The sequence below is a fragment of the Scyliorhinus torazame genome, chromosome 2 (genome assembly GCF_047496885.1).
Source record: "Scyliorhinus torazame isolate Kashiwa2021f chromosome 2, sScyTor2.1, whole genome shotgun sequence".
Classification (NCBI taxonomy): Eukaryota; Metazoa; Chordata; class Chondrichthyes; order Carcharhiniformes; family Scyliorhinidae; genus Scyliorhinus; species Scyliorhinus torazame.
The window spans coordinates 191,095,039-191,110,848 of record NC_092708.1 but is presented as its reverse complement, the minus strand read 5'-3'; the positions used below and the strand labels follow the sequence as shown (position 1 = coordinate 191,110,848).

Here is a 15,810-nt window from a genome sequence, read left to right as displayed (position 1 = left end):
CTACTAGGGACGCAAAGGCCAGAATGCCGGCCTCTTTCGCCTCCTGCACTCCCGGCTCGTCCACTACTCCAAATATTGCTAGCCCCCAGCTTGGCTTGATCCGGACTTTCACCACCTGAGTTTTTGCTCCCGCTACTCCTCTCCAGAACCCCTCCAGTGCCGGGCATGACCAAAACATATGGACATGGTTCGCCGGGCTCCCTGAGCACCTTCCACATCTGTCCTCTACCCCAAAGAACCTACTCAACCTCGCCCCCGTCAAGTTCACTCTGTGAACCACCTTAAATTGTATCAGGCTGAGCCTGGCACACGAGGAGGAGGAATTAACCCTATCCAGGGCATCAGCCCACAGACCTTCCTCGATCTCCTCCCCCAGCTTCTCCTCCCATTTACCCTTCAACTCTTCTACTAGCGCTTCCCCCTCTTCTTTCATCTCTTGGTGTATTGTCGACACCTTGCCCTCCCCGACCCATACACCCGAGATCACCCTGTCTTGAATTTCTTGTGTCGGGAGCAACGGGAATTCCCTGACCTGTCGCCTCACAAAAGCCCTCACCTGCATATATCTAAAAGCATTTCCGGGGGTAACTCAAACTTCTCCTCCAGTGCCCCCATTCTTCTAATCCCAGCCCGATGCCAGCCCTGGAACCCCCCGTCCATCTTCCCCGGGACAAACCGGTGGTTACCCCTGATCGGGGACCACACCGATGCTCCCACTGCACCCCTGTGCCGTCTCCACTGGCCCCAGGTCCTTAACTTTGCCGCCACCACCGGGCTCGTGGTATACTTTGACGGCGAGAACGGCAGCGGTGCCGTCACCAACGCCCCCAAGCTCGTTCCTTTACAGGACGCCATCTCCATCCTCTTCCATGCGCCCCCTCTCCCTCCATGACCCACTTGCGGATCATCGCCACACTTGCTGCCCAGTAGTAGCTCCCTAGGTTTGGCAGCGCCAACCCGCCTCGGTCCCTACTGCATTCCAGGAACCCTCTCCTTACCCTCGGGGTCCTATTCGCCCACACAAACCCCATAATACTCCTACCTGCTTTCTTTAAAAAACCCTTGGTAATCACGATGGAAAGGCACTGAAACACAAACAGAAACCTCGGAAGGACCACCATTTTGACCGACTGCACTCTACCCGCCAGCGAGAGCGGTAACATGTCACTTTTGCCAATAAATTAGCGTCCACATTGAGGAGCGAAATCGGCCTGTACGATCCACATTGCAGTGGGTCCTTGTCCCGCTTTAGATTCAAGGAAATTGTCGCTTCCGACATTGTCGCTTCCGACATTGTTGGGGGCAGGGTCCCCTCCTCTCTTGCCTCGTGAAAGGTCCTCACTAGTAGCAGGGCCAACAGGTCTACGTACTTTCTGTAGAACTCCACCGGGAACCCGTCCGGCCCCGGGGCCTTCCCCGCCTGCATACTCCCCAAACCCTTGCTCAGCCCCTCCAACCCGATTGGTGCCCCCAAACCAGCCACCTCTTGCTCCTCCACCCTCGGGAACCTCAGTTGGTCTAGGAATCGTCTCATCCCCTCTTCCCCCACTGGGGGCTGGGATCTGTACAGCTCTTCATAGAAGGCCTTGAATACCTTGTTTATTTTCGTTACACTCCGAAACCTGGCTCCCCTTCCATCTTTGATTCCCCCTATTTCCCTCGCTGACGTCCTCTTACGGAGCTGGTGTGCCAGCATCCGACTAGCCTTTTCAACATACTCGTAGGTCGCCCCCTGCGCCTTCCTCCACTGTGCCTCCGCCTTCCCCGTGGTCAACAGGTCAAACTCCGTCTGGAGCCGTCGTCTTTCCCCAAGTAATCTTTCCTCCGGGGCCTCTGCGTATCTCCTGTCCACTCTCAAAATCTCCCCCACTAACCTCTCCCTTTCCATGCCCTCTGTCTTCTCCCTATGAGCCCTGATGGAGATTAACTCTCCCCTGATCACCGCCTTCAATGCCTCCCATACCACCCCCACTCGCACCTCCCCGTTATCGTTGGCCTCCAAGTACCTTTCAATACACCCCCTCATCTTCCCACACACCACCTCATCTGCCAGCAGTCCCACATCCAGCCGCCACGGCGGGCGTTGGTCCCTCTCCTCTCCCAGCCCAGTTCCACCCAGTGCGGGGCGTGGTCCGAAACGGCTATGGCCGAATACTCCGTCCCCACCACTCTCGGGATGAGCGCCCTGCCCAGAACAAAGAAATCTATCCGGGAGTAGGCTTTGTGCACGTGGGAGAAGAAAGAAAATTCCCTGGCCTGCGGCCTTGCAAACCTCCATGGGTCCACTCCCCCCATCTGATCCATAAACCCCCTGAGCACCTTGGCCGCCGCCGGCCTCCTTCCCGTCCTTGATCTGGAGCGGTCCAGTGCTGGGTCTAGTACTGTATTAAAGTCTCCTCCCATTATCAGGCCTCCTACCTCCAGGTCCAGAATGCGCCCCAACATGCGCTTCATGAATCCAGCATTATCCCAGTTCGGGGCGTATACGTTTACCAACACCACCCACGTCCCTTGCAACCTACCACTCACCATCACATATCTCCCTCCATTATCCACTACGATAGTCTTGGCGTCAAATGACACATGCTTTCCCACCAAAATTGCCACCCCTCTATTTTTCGCGTCCAGTTCCGAGTGGAATACCTGTCCTACCCATCCCCTTCTTAAACTGACCTGGTCCACCACCTTCAGGTGTGTCTCTTGGAGCATGGCCACGTCCGCCTTCAGTCCCTTCAAGTGCGCGAACACTCGAGCCCTCTTCACCGGCCCATTCAGGCTCCTCACATTCCACGTTATCAGCCGGATTGGAGGGGCTCTCACCCCCCCCACCCCTCCCCCCACCGACTAGCCATCTCCTTTTCTGGGCCAGTCCCGTGTCCGCGTCTCCCTCACCCTCCAGTCCCCCAGCCGAGGGACCTCCCTCACCCTCCGTCCCGACCACCTCTTCTGTGTCCGATTCCCTTTCGGCCAGTGCAGCAGCAACCCTTTCCCCCCCCCCCCTTCCCTCCCTCCTCTCCCCCCGCTAGACCCCTGTCTAGCTTTTTTGCTCCCCCCATATTATCATTCCCGTAAGTCAGCTGACACCTGCTGACCCCGGCTTCCCCCGCTGTCCCTTTGACCCCCCGTGTGGGAGTCTCCCAATCAATATACGTTCCTTCGTTCCCCTTCCCGCCTTTCTTCCTGCGCGCGGGAAAAACCCCGCGCTTTCCAAAGCCTGCCCTGCCCCCTTTGGCGCAGCTCCTGTCGCGGCCTTGTCTCTCTCCCCCAGCCCGTGTAACATTTCCTGCGCGTGATTGACCCCCTATATACAACAACCATCACATATCAACCCTCAAACATCCCCCACCCTCACAAACCCTCAGTTAGAGTCCAACTTTTCGGTTTGTATAAAGGTCCACGCCTCTTCAGGCGTTTCGAAGTAATAGTGTTGGTCCTTGTATGTGACCCACAGTCGCGCTGGCTGCAACATTCCGAATTTCACTCCTTTCCGGTGCAGCACCGCTTTGGCCCGGTTGAAACCCGCTCTCCGCTTTGCAACCTCCGTGCTCCAGTCCGGGTATATTCGGATCTCTGCATTGTCCCGCTAACTGCTCCGCTCCTTCTTGGCCCATCTCAGGACCCTCTCTCTGTCCGTGAACCGGTGAAATCTCACCACCATCGCCCTTGGCGGCTCATTTGCCTTGGGCTTCCTCGCCAGCACCCGGTGTGCCCCGTCCAGCTCCAGCGACCTCGAAGGGGCCTCCGCGCCCATCATCGCCCCGATCATCGTGCCCGCGTATGCCCCGGCATCAGTCCCCTCCACTCCTTCTGGGAGACCCAGGATCCGCAGATTATTTCTCCTCGACCTGTTCTCCAGGTCTTCGAGTCTTCCCGCCCACCTCTTGTGTAGCGCCTCGTGCTGCTCCACTCTCACCGCCAGGCCCAAGAGCTCGTCCTCATTCTCACTCACTCTTTTCTGTACCTCCTGGATCTTCACCTCGTGGGCCCTCTGGGTTATCCCTAGTCCTTCAATTACCGCCAGCATAGGCGCCAGCATCTCCTTGCGCAGCTCCTCGAAGCAGCGCTTGATGAATTCCTGCAGCTCCGGCCCGCACTCCGCTTTGGCCCTCGCTCCCGTATCGAGTTTGAAGTTAATTAATGTGTCATTATTCATTAATGTAACTGTCCATTTGTCTTTTGGAGTATTTGCATTTACTCTAGTATTGCTGCAAATCGTCAGCAAAACACTGTTATTTTGCATGCCTTGACTATCCTTGTCCTCACTAGAAACCATGTCTACGAAGAACGTGTCTCCGAGGCATACTTCATCAACCATGTTGATTGATTTTGTTTGTTCCGCTTTTTTACTGGTAAAGCTTTGCTTAGCAAAATGATTTTTTCCTTTACATTTGGAGCATATTTTTCCAAACGCTGGACATTGCCGTGGCAAATGTCGATTGCCGCATTTCTTGCATGAAATAAAGCTTTCAGTTGGTCACTTAAAATGGCCGCTGGTGCTAGGACCACATTTTGAACCAGTGTGCATCACTACACTAATGGTGTTGGCTTCCTCTCCTATCTTCGTGGCAAAATGTTTGAGATTCAAAGTGCTAATCTGCTGTACAGCTAGCTCGCTGGCATGACAAATTTTGATACCATCATCAAGCTGAAGCTCATTTTCTCTCAACAGCTTCTCGTATACCTTGTTACAAATCCTGAACACGATCTGATCGCATATTATCGATGCTTGTGGGGTAGCAAAATTACATGACTGCACCTTCAATCGCAAATCGGTCAGAAAACTCTCAAACGATTCGCCTGCCTTCTGGTGCACGTGTAAAATATGTAACGTTCGAATGTTTCATTTTTGTTTGGAGTGCAATGCTGATCAGATTGCTTTACAACTTCCTCTTAGTTCTTTCTATCCGCCTCGTTATCAAAAAACGAACGTATGAAATATTTCTATCGTTTGGGGACCTGCTAAAGTGAGCAGCAACACTATACGTCTCTCATCAGGCTGTGCCTGCAGACCAAGAGCTGCAACATAGAGAATGATTTACTGTTTGAATACACACCAATTCTCATCTACATTGCCAGTGACTTGAAGCTGGTGTGATGCCTTCAGACCTTCCATCCTGGGCTTCAAAGTCTTTCAATGCATTGGGTACAAGTTGCCAGTAGTTCACGAGGTTAGCAGAAGATGTTTTCTTTTTTCTTCTTTCTTTAGTTCTTTGGATCTTCAAAGAATCTTGTTGTAGATCTTCAGCCCTGGTACCATGTTACGTCCTGGTGCTTGGCCGGTCGGATTGATGCACAGAAGAATGTCCAGTTCTTCACTAGTTAAAGTGTTTTATTATAAAATAAATGCGTGGTAAAGATAACTATAAGAAATATATTACAAATGACTAATGCTGAAAAATTATTCTGGAACTACTGCAAGTATGACTATCCACTAACATGACTAACTCCCAACTCCTCAAGGTACAGAGTCACATGGTAGATTTACATTTCCATCTGCCGGTCAGAAGTCATTTACATCATTATATAATGATTGCTTATGCATATCATTACACTCGCGACCCACACCACGTCTGCTTCCTACTTAGGTGAGCCTGTGCTCCCTTTTATGCAGTTAAAATTAATCTAATTGATCTTCCTCACTTATGACGGTAAATTGTATTCAGTTCTCCATACTTAAAACGACAATGGGAACAAAATAATTCCACCTTGTATATTGCAAATTTCACTCACCGACAAACAGTTTCACATCCCTGACACTAAAATCGCTGGTTTTGTCCTGTCAGATGACTCCAACTCGAACCCGAGATTTTACTCTGGGCTCCAAAGTACCAAAAGGCTGCGAATCAATCTGAGAATTCGACACGCCGTGTACCATCCCACCTACCTAAACACATTTGCTGATCTCGGAGCATTGTATCAACATGGATAACTGAAGTCAGCTTTAAAGAAATACGAGAATCCTATTCCTCTTATCAGTATTTACATTCAAAATAAATGCCTGAAATCAGACAATACTCTCATTTACTGTGCATCAGCCATCCACGTTTTTCAGCCGTCATCTCATTTTACATTGATTCTACAGCAAAATACTTCAGTGCACATGGGGAAATATAATGAGTTGGATTGTGAGATAATGATGATACTCTTCAAACTCTGAAGCGATAGCCTGCCTTCACGGTGAGAAATCTGAGACTCGGGCAGAGTCCACTGATCAGGGATCAGTCACAATCCAAACAGGATTCAGTGAGCACTTAAAAATATACCTCTCTCCCAATTCTTACCTTTCCTTTTGATGAAATGCACATAACCGTAACTTGAATTGTCTGAGGCAGCTTTTACTTCACATCAAAAATCCTCATGCTGGCTATGTCATCATCTGCGAGATCTTTATTCTCATACCACCTTATACACAATGCGCGCTATAAACAGAACAGAACCAGACCAATGTTGATCCCATAGCCATTCCAAATATTAGATTTCATAATGAGACATTGTGTTTGTGTATTGGCTAGGTATTAAATTTAACTTAATGAATATACACGCTTTTCTTTGAACAGGACCAGTTCAAGGCAGCAACAATTTACCCAGAGAGAAAATAGGAAAAAAGATCAGGCGATCGTTGGGGATCATTTTTGGAGACCCATTTTTCAACATGCGGCCCACCAGTGGGTCGCCACCCCCACTGTGAAAAATACTGGTCTAGGGGGCCTGGCCAGTAGCAAGGAGATCCCATCCCACCTCCACATCTGCCCCCCACCCCCTCCCATGAACACCCTCCCTGCGCCACGCCACACACCCTCCTTGCAACACACTCCGTGATTCCTACCTGTCACACTACGGGGTGCAGACCCTGGGTTGGCAGTGACACTCGGTCTGGTCCATGGGATAGAGGATGATGATAACCCGCTTTGCGATGAGCTCTGGTGCTCCGCATCATCTGCCAACATCTGACTCCTGCCCACGGTAGAACTTTCCACCGTCCACCAGAGTGATCTCTGCATGTGAGCTGGACATTCCATCACACGATCGCATCCAATCCCGGTGGGGGGAGAGTGGTGGGGGGTGGGGAGAACACCGGAGCGGTGAGTGCAGGCTGAACTGGGGCCCCTGGCCCATGCCTACGCTCAACATCTTCCCAGCCCATCCCTCACACCCTTCTCACAGGTCACTGAGGCAGGTTCTAACGTTGTGAACATGTGTTTACTGTGAATAAGTGAACATATATATACAGGTTTGTGCCCTAGCTCCTAACGCTATCCTATGTGCTGCACCCATGGCAACTCTATCGTTCTGGCCTTATGGGCTCTCACACTACGCCTTGGTGGATCTCCAGGTGGTAGGTACATCAGGAGTGGAAGCGGCCTGCTGTGATTCTCGCCCTGTGACCTGGATCTCCTTTGCTGGCCGACGCCTGGGGCGACCAGGCCTGGGGGGGCCTGGCTGCTGCTCAGATGTCCCAGGTTTTGTAGTGCTGCCCTCTTCTGCCCACTGCCCATCGGATGCGCCGGCATGGCCGCATCACCTCCTCCTCCCTCGGGGTGTCTGATGGCCCTCGGGCACTCCGTGGGATGGAGATACAGCGGAGTAACCTGTTGGATCTCTTATTTTCTAATAAGAGTTGGGGTCCAGTGATAGGTTGAGATCAAGTTTATTGCAAAACTTGGTACCACCCCTTGTTTGCCCCCTATTGATTAACAAATTCTGAATTGTGACTTCTGATTGGCGCTCCATACCAACATTCACACTTGTATCTAACTTACTGGCTGTGTTTACATTGATACCTTGTCAGAGTTGTGGTCTGGATTCTGAAAAGCTGATGTGTGCTCACAGTATATTTTCCCACAGTTACAATATTTTAAATTGAGTTCCAATATTCTAAAAATTAAAAGAGAATGAATCAATAAAAGGAAGCAAGCAGAAAATAACACAGGGAACACATTCACAGATACCTTTGATGGTCCCTTTGTTTAGGAACAGCCTTCAGCACTAAGGCATCCCCCACCCCCGCCTCAGCTGAGACCTCAATCCTCCTTGGAGAAGTCGATGAACAGCTTCCACCTCCAGGCAAACCCATCGAACGAGCCTCTCAAGGTGGTCCACTCCGACTTCCGGGTGCGGCGATGACCAGCTGAGTCGCACGTTTCGGCAGCTCCCGGTGAAACGGACTTTTGGGCTCTTGATAGGAGCCCCAACGGCAATTTTGACGGCTAAAAACACTGTATGGTAAACCAGAAGGGAATCCCCCCTGGATACAGATGAAAAAAGGAGGAGAAAGTGGCCGGATTGAAGTGGATCCTTTAGAACAGCGGCAAGGAAGGCAAGCAAAAACCAAGATGGCGTCGGAAGGTGGCAGTTTAACATGGGGCCCTGAACAACAAGAGTTCTTGAAATGCTGTGTGGAAGAGCTCAAAAAGGAAATGAAGAAAGAGCTGTTGGCCCCGATACTACAGGCGATCGAAGGGCTAAAGGAGGAACAAAAGACCCAGGAGCGGGAGCTTCGGGTCGTGAAGGCAAAGGCAGCCGAGAATGAGGACGACATACAGGGCCTGGTGGTGAAGACGGAGACGCATGAGGAACATCAGAAACGATGTGTGGAAAGGTTGGAGGCACTGGAGAACAACGCAAGGAGGAACAACCTGAGGATTCTTGGTCTTCCTGAAGGTGTGGAGGGAGGGGACGTCGGGGCATATGTGAGCACGATGCTGCACTCGTTAATGGGAGCGGAGGCCCCGGCGGGTCCGTTGGAGGTGGAGGGAGCATACAGAGTGATGGCGCGAGGACCGAGAGCAGGAGAAATTCCCAGAGCCATAGTGGTGAGATTCCTCCGTTTTAAGGATAGAGAAATGGTCCTTAGATGGGCGAAGAAAACTCGGAGCAGTAAATGGGAGAACGCGGTGATCCGCGTTTATCAAGACTGGAGTGCGGAGGTGGCGAGAAGGAGGGCGAGCTTTAATCGGGCCAAGGCGGTGCTTCATAAAAAGAAGATAAAATTTGGAATGCTGCAACCGGCAAGACTGTGGGTCACATATCGAGGGAGGCACCACTACTTTGAGACGGCGGATGAAGCGTGGACTTTTATTGTGGAAGAAAAACTGGAATGAGCGGGTTATTAAAAAGAACGTTTGAACAAAGTGGTGGGGCGAATGTGGGGAGCAAAGAGGGGGGTTAAAAAGGGGGGAAAGAGGAGTTTTATGTACTAATCCTGCGATGTGGTAACTTTTCTCTCTTCCACAGGTGGTGATGGGGGGAGGAGGGGAGGTGGAGGAGATGGGGCGTTGGCCATTGGGGGCGGGGCCAAGGGAGAAGCGCGGGCTTGGTTCCCGCGCTATGATAATCATGGCGGGAATAGAGAAGCAGGAAGGAGGGGGCGTCGCACGGTGCGAGCCGAGGTCACGGGGGGAAGCCGAGGTCGGACAGAGTTTGCTGACTTCTGGGAGCAACATGGGGGGAGTAATTACGCTAGCGGGGGATCTAGCAGGGGGGGTGGGAGGGGGGAATTACTGGGTTGCTGCTGCTGGGGTGAGGGGGGAGCTGGTATGGGAGGGGATGGGCGGGGGGGCACCGCCTGGGGGAGATACAGCTGTGTGGGAACCGGGTGAGGAGCTGGAAAAAGGTGATGGCTAATCGACAAGGGGGGGGGGGGGGTAGGAAGCCCCCCAACCCGGCTGATCACGTGGAACGTGAGAGGGCTGAACGGGCCAATAAAGAGGGCACGGGTACTCGCACACCTTAAGAAACTTAAGGCAGATGGTGGTTATGTTACAGGAAACGCACCTGAAACTGATAGACCAGGTTAGGCTACGCAAAGGATGGGTGGGGCAGGTGTTCCATTCGGGGCTAGATGCGAAAAACAGGGGGGTGGCTATATTAGTGGGGAAGCGGGTAATGTTCGAGGCAAAGACTATAGTGGCAGATAACGGGGGCAGATACGTGATGGTGAGTGGCAAACTACAGGGGGAGACGGTGGTTTTGGTAAACGTATATGCCCCGAACTGGGATGATGCCAATTTTATGAGGCGGATGCTAGGACGCATTCCGGACCTAGAGATGGGAAAGCTGATAATGGGGGGAGATTTTAATACGGTGTTGGAACCAGGGCTGGATAGGTCGAAGTCCAGGACTGGAAGGAGGCCGGCAGCAGCCAAGGTACTTAAAGATTTTATGGAGCAGATGGGAGGTGTAGACCCGTGGAGATTTAGCAGACCTAGGAGTAAGGAGTTCTCGTTTTTCTCCTATGTCCATAAAGTCTACTCGCGAATCGACTTTTTTGTGCTGGGAAGGGTGTTGATCCCGAAGGTGAGGGGAACGGAGTATACGGCTATAGCCATTTCGGATCACGCTCCACACTGGGTAGACTTGGAGATAGGGGAGGAAACAGGAGGGCGCCCACCCTGGAGAATGGACATGGGACTAATGGCAGATGAGGGGATGTGTCTAAGGGTGAGGGGGTGCATTGAAAAGTACTTGGAACTCAATGATAATGGGGAGGTCCAGGTGGGAGTGGTCTGGGAGGCGTTGAAGGCGGTGGTTAGAGGGGAGCTGATATCAATAAGGGCACATAAAGGGAAGCAGGAGAGTAAGGAACGGGAGCGGTTGCTGCAAGAACTTTTGAGGGTGGACAGACAATATGCGGAAGCACCGGAGGAGGGACTGTACAGGGAAAGCAAAGGCTACATGTAGAATTTGACTTGCTGACTACGGGCACTGCAGAGGCACAATGGAGGAAGGCACAGGGTGTACAGTACCAATATGGGGAGAAGGCGAGCAGGTTGCTGGCACACCAATTGAGGAAAAGGGGAGCAGCGAGGGAAATAGGGGGAGTGAGGGATGAGGAAGGAGAGATGGAGCGGGGAGCGGAGAGAGTGAATGGAGTGTTCAAGACATTTTATAAAAAATTATATGAAGCTCAACCCCCGGATGGGAGGGAGAGAATGATGGGCTTCTTGGATCGGCTGGAATTTCCCAAGGTGGAAGAGCAGGAAAGGGTGGGACTGGGAGCACAGATCGAGGTAGAAGAAGTGGTGAAAGGAATTAGGAGCATGCAGGCGGGAAAGGCCCCGGGACCGGATGGATTCCCAGTCGAATTCTATAGAAAATATGTGGACTTGCTCGCCCCGGTATTGACGAGGACCTTTAATGAGGCAAAGGAAAGGGGACAACTGCCCCCGACTATGTCTGAAGCAACGATATCGCTTCTCTTAAAGAAGGAAAAGGACCCGCTACAATGCGGGTCCTATAGACCTAATTCCCTCCTAAATGTAGATGCCAAGATCCTGGCCAAGGTAATGGCAATGAGAATAGAGGAATGTGTCCCGGGGGTGGTCCACGAGGACCAAACTGGGTTTGTGAAGGGGAGACAGCTGAACACGAATATACGGAGGCTGTTAGGGGTAATGATGATGGCCCCACCAGAGGGGGAAACGGAGATAGTAGTGGCGATGGATGCCGAGAAAGCATTTGATAGAGTGGAGTGGGATTATTTGTGGGAGGTGTTGAGGAGATTTGGTTTATGGAGAGGGGTATGTTAGATGGGTGCAGCTGTTGTATAGGGCCCCGATGGCGAGCGTGGTCACGAATGGACGGGGATCTGCATATTTTCGGCTCCATAGAGGGACAAGGCAGGGATGCCCTCTGTCCCCATTATTGTTTGCACTGGCGATTGAGCCCCTGGCGATAGCGTTGAGGGGTTCCAAGAAGTGGAGGGGAGTACTTAGAGGAGGAGAAGAACACCGGGTATCTTTGTATGCGGACGATTTGCTACTATACGTGGCAGACCCGGCGGAGGGGATGCCAGAAATAATGCGGATACTTGGGGAGTTTGGGGATTTTTCAGGGTATAAATTGAACATGGGGAAAAGTGAGTTGTTTGTGGTGCATCCAGGGGAGCAGAGTAGAGAAATAGAGGACCTACCGTTGAGGAAGGTAACAGGGGACTTTCGTTACCTGGGGATCCAGATAGCGAAGAATTGGGGCACATTGCATAGGTTAAATTTAACGCGGTTGGTGGAACAAATGGGGAGGATTTTAAGAGATGGGGTATGGTATCCCTGTCACTGGCAGGGAGGGTGCAGGCGGTTAAGATGGTGGTCCTCCCGAGATTCCTCTTGGTGTTTCAGTGCCTCCCGGTGGTGATCACAAAGGCTTTTTTTAAAAGGATTGAAAAGAGCATCATGGGTTTTGTGTGGGCCGGGAAGACCCCGAGAGTGAGGAAGGGATTCTTACAGCGTAGCAGGGATGGTGGGGGGGGGGGGGGGCTGGCACTACCGAGCCTAAGTGAGTATTATTGGGCCGTTAATATTTCAATGGTGAGTAAGTGGATGGGAGAGGAGGAGGGAGCGGCGTGGAAGAGATTAGAGAGGGCGTCCTGTGGGGGGACTAGCCTACAGGCTATGGTGACAGCCCCATTGCCGTTCTCACCGAGGAACTACACCACAAGCCCGGTGGTGGTGGCTACACTGAAGATTTGGGGACAGTGGAGACGGCATAGGGGAAAGACTGGAGCCTTGGGGGGGTCCCCGATAAGAAACAACCATAGCTTTGCCCCGGGGGGAATGGATGGGGGGTATGGAATGTGGCAAAGAGCAGGAATAACGCAACTGAAAGATCAGTTTGTGGATGGGAAGTTCGCGAGTCTGGGAGCGCTGACCGAGAAATATGGGTTGCCCCAAGGGAATGCATTCAGGTATATGCAACTGAGGGCTTTTGCGAGGCAACAGGTGAGGGAATTCCCGCAGCTCCCGACACAAGAGGTGCAGGACAGAGTGATCTCAAAGACATGGATGGGGGATGGTAAGGTGTCAGATATATATAGGGAAATGAGGGACGAAGGGGAGACTATGGTAGATGAACTAAAAGGGAAATGTGAAGAAGAGCTGGGGGAGGAGATCGAGGAGGGGCTGTGGGCAGATGCCCTAAGCAGGGTAAACTCGTCGTCCTCGTGTGCCAGGCTAAGCCTGATTCAGTTTAAGGTATTACACAGGGCGCATATGACTGGAGCACGGCTCAGTAAATTTTTGGGGGTGGAGGATAGGTGTGCGAGGTGCTCGAGAAGCCCAGCGAATCATACCCATATGTTTTGGTCATGCCCGGCACTACAGGGGTTTTGGATGGGGGTGACAAAGGTGCTTTCAAAAGTAGTGGGGGTCCGGGTCGAACCAAGCTGGGGGTTGGCTATATTTGGGATTGCACAAGAGCCGGGAGTGCAGGAGGCGAGAGAGGCCGATGTTTTGGCCTTTGTGTCCCTAGTAGCCCGGCGCAGGATATTGTTAATGTGGAAAGAAGCCAAGCCCCCGGGGGTGGAGACCTGAATAAATGACATGGCAGGGTTTATAAAGCTAGAGCGGATTAAGTTCGTTCTCAGGGGGTCGGCTCAAGGGTTCACCAGGCGGTGGCAACCGTTCGTCGAATACCTCGCAGAAAGATAGATGGAATGGAAAAAAGAAGGCAGCAGCAGCAGCCCAGGAGGGAGGGGGGGGGGGGGGGGGGGGGGTGGAGGAGGAACCAGAAGGACTCGCAGGGTTGTTAATATATACTGTATAATATGTATAGGTCGTTGCGACAGATAATTATATATTGGACTGTTAAATTATATTTTTGGAGAGTGTTACTTGTGATAAGGCAGTTGCCAATTAGGGTTAGTTTTCATTTTTGTTATTTATTACTTATTCATTTTTTGTTTATAAAATAGGTCATTGTTATTTGTGTTGTTATAATATTGTGTAAAGGATGCACAATGTACTGTGTTGGTTGACCAAAAATTTTCAATAAAATATTTATTAAAAAAAAGATGGTCCACTCCGCCAGATCACTCAGCCACACCTTCGATTTCTGTCACTCCGAGTCCTGTCGCTCGAGCAAAATCTGTCTCCAGGCTACCATGGAGGCAAAAGCCAGGACATCGGCCTCTCTTGCCCCCTGGACTCCTGGAGTGGTGGCGGAGGCCACTACGTGTGGAGTAAAAGACCCCCGACATGGGTCCTTTAGACCCAGTTTGGTAAACTTAGCCCCTTTCTCTGTACCCCACCTGGTCGACTGATTACCATTTCATGTCTGTCTCGATGGATGTTCAGAAAATTTAATTTGTACAGGGAGACCAATAAATTTGGGAATAGTCCCAAATCTTAAATCCTCGATGACTGAACGACCATCCACTAGCAGGTCTTGGGCTAAGTTATTAGTGTCATTCTTTACTTCCTATGTAGATGTCTTTTCAACTTCTGAGTCACGTATAATAAGGTTCCAGCTTTCAAAGCGAGCTTCCAGGCACTCAAGGCTGGCAACGCTATTCAACGTTAATTGATCCACTTAACGAGGCCTCACAGGATTCGTGCCACAAATGAAGGCTTGCCAACCGATTCACTGGCACCGTGCTCACCAGCCCCCCGCTAACAAGGTTGAGCCGCACTTAGGCTGCACTTGCTCAGCCAACCCCAGCCAGCTCGCAACAATGGCCCGAGGAGACCGGTCCCAATTTTGTGGGGTGCAGGTCTGGCCAGGCTCCTAGATGCAGTGGAGGCCAGGAGGGATGTCCTGTTCCCCCCAGGGTCCTGGAGGGGCACCAGTGCTGTCTGGGATGAGGTGGTGGCAGCTGTGAACGCCGGGAGTGTGATCAGGAGGACCAGCCTCCAGTGTTGGGTCCAAAATCTCTGCCACAACGTTCAATATTTGTAAGGCATTGGGAGAGGGTGTTAGACTGACAAACAGCGGTGGATCCCACTCCGGGACCCTCCATAAGACGTCGGAGCAGAATTAGGCCACTTGGCCCATCAAGTTTGCTCCCCCATTCATTCACGGCTGATATTTTCTCATCCCCATTCTTCTGCCTTCTCCCCTTAACCCCTGATCTCCTTATTAATCAAGAACCTATCTATCTCGGTCTTAAAGACACTCAGTGATTTGGCCTCCGCAGCCTTCTGCGGCAAAGAGTTCCACAGATTCACCACCCTCTGGCTGAAGAAATTCCTCCTCATCTCTGTTTTAAAGGATCGTCCCTTTAATCTGAGATGGTGTCCTCGGCTTCTAGTTTTTCCTACAAGTGGAAACATCCTCTCCACGTCCACTCTATCCAGGCCTCGTAGTATCTTGTAAGTTTCAATAAGATCCCCTCTCATCCTTCTAAACTCCAACGAGTACAGACCCAGAGTCCTCAAACGTTCCTCTGGATCCTTTCCAAGGCCAGCACATCATTCCTTAGATATGGGGCCCAAAACTGCTCACAATACTCCAAATGGGGTCTGACCAGAGCCTTATACAGCCTCAGAAGTACATCCCTGGTCTTGTATTCTAGCCCTCTTGACATGAATGCTAACATTGCATTTGCCTTCTTAACTGCCGACTGAACCTGAACATTAACCTGAAGAGAATCGTGAACAAGGACTCCCAAGTCACTTGGTGCTTCTGTTTTCCGAAGCATTTCGCCATTTAGAAAATAGTCTGTGCCTAAATTCCTCCTTCCAAAATGCATAACCTCACACTTTTCCACATTGCATTTCATTTGCCACTTCATTGCCCACTCTGCTAGCTTGTCCAAGTCCTTCTGCAGCCCCCTTGCTTCCTCAATACTACCTGTCCCTCTGCATATCTTTGTATCATCTGCAAACTTGGCAACAGTGCCTTCAGTTCCTTCTTCCAGATCATTAATGTATATTGTGAAAAGTTGTGGTCCCAGCGCAGACCCCTGAGGCACACCATTAATCACCGGCTGCCATCCTGAAAAAGACCCCTTTATCCCCACTCTCTGCCTTCTGTCAGTCAGCCATGCCAGGATCTTACCCTGAACACCATGGGCTCTTAACTTATTTAACAGTCTCC

At 51.4% G+C, this 15,810-nt stretch overlaps 1 protein-coding gene and 1 long non-coding RNA gene across 2 annotated transcripts in view; both read right to left on the bottom strand.

Moving 5' to 3' along the window:
* LOC140394460 (uncharacterized) overlaps positions 1 to 15,810 on the bottom strand; it is a 104,379-nt gene that overhangs the window by 35,092 nt on the left and 53,477 nt on the right. The window lies entirely within an intron of this gene.
* LOC140394434 (uncharacterized) overlaps positions 1 to 15,810 on the bottom strand; it is a 66,658-nt gene that overhangs the window by 6,341 nt on the left and 44,507 nt on the right. The window lies entirely within an intron of this gene.